This window comes from Aplysia californica, unplaced genomic scaffold (assembly GCF_000002075.1).
Source record: "Aplysia californica isolate F4 #8 unplaced genomic scaffold, AplCal3.0 scaffold00717, whole genome shotgun sequence".
Classification (NCBI taxonomy): domain Eukaryota; kingdom Metazoa; phylum Mollusca; class Gastropoda; order Aplysiida; family Aplysiidae; genus Aplysia; species Aplysia californica.
Genome location: NW_004797987.1, coordinates 48,834 through 50,257, shown reverse-complemented (window position 1 = coordinate 50,257; position 1,424 = coordinate 48,834). Strand labels below are relative to the sequence as shown.

The window sequence follows — 1,424 nt, the reverse complement described above, 5'->3', positions numbered from 1 at the left end:
TCTCTCTCTCACTCACTCACTCACTCACTCACTCACTCACTCACTCACGCATATACACACACAAACATACTTAGGCCGGTCCCAGACTGGATCTGTAGGTCTGACCTGTAGCTCGCCTAGCTCGCGCCGTGCAAATGAACGTATACATAAGGCCAATCATGTGCCCGAGCAGCGTCGCTGTATGGTCTGTCTGTTGTCAGCTGAGCTGCGCGACGCGTCAGGCGTGCTATTCAACAGTGTTGTAATACACGTCGGACATGTTTTCGACTGAAACTCTTCACAGATCATCAGAAGCAACAAGAAGTAAGTATTATTAGGTGCTTTACTCTTAGATATTGATGCTAGCATCAACACTTGACCACAAAATCTCAAGAAATGCACTTTATCTTACACTAGAACTTCGAATCGAAAGGTTGACCTAGTTTCGACTGTAGACACTGAAGACAACACACAGTACGGCTGTGCTGACACGCACTCACTCAGACACAGAAGACAAAACACAGTACGGCTGTGTTGACACGCAGAGGGCGCTCACTCACACACTGAAGCCAACGCACAGTGCGGCTGTGCTGACACCCAGAGGGCGCTCACTCAGACACAGAAGCCAACGCACAGTATGGCTGTGCTGAAACGCAGAGGGCGCTCACTCAGACACAGAAGCCAACGCACAGTACGACTGTGCTGACACCCAGACGGCGCGCCCTTGGCGAGCTACAGGTCATACCTACAGAGCCACTCTGGACCTGCCTTACACTCACTCACTCACTCACTCACTCACTCACTCACTCACTCACTCACTCACTCATTTACTCACTCACTCACTCATTTACTTACTCGCTTACTCACTTAATCATTCATTCATTCACTCACTTACTCATTTACTCACTCACTCACTTACTCATTTACTTACTCACTTACTCATTTACTCACTCACTCACTTACTCATTTACTCACTTACTCACTTACTCATTTACTCACTCACTCACTCACTCACTCACTCACTCACTCACTCACTCACTCACTCATTTACTCACTCACTCACTCATTTACTTACTCGCTTACTCACTTAATCATTCATTCATTCACTCACTTACTCATTTACTCACTCACTCACTTACTCATTTACTTACTCACTTACTCATTTACTCACTCACTCACTTACTCATTTACTCACTTACTCACTTACTCATTTACTCACTCACTCACTCACTGACTCACTCACTCACTCACTCACTCACTCACTCATTTACTAACTCACTCTCTTACTCATTAACTCACTCACTCACTTACTCATTAACTTACTCACTCACTTACTCATTAACTCCCTCACTCACTTACTCATTTACTTACTCACTCACGTACTCACTCACTCACTCACTTACTCACTCACTCACTCACTCACTCACTCACTCACTCACTCACTT

At 45.4% G+C, this 1,424-nt stretch overlaps 1 protein-coding gene across 1 annotated transcript in view; it reads left to right on the top strand.

Moving 5' to 3' along the window:
• The window catches only part of LOC101851371 (dynein heavy chain 10, axonemal), a gene marked incomplete in the record, with an annotated part of 20,667 nt that overhangs the window by 3,642 nt on the left and 15,601 nt on the right, over nt 1-1,424 (top strand).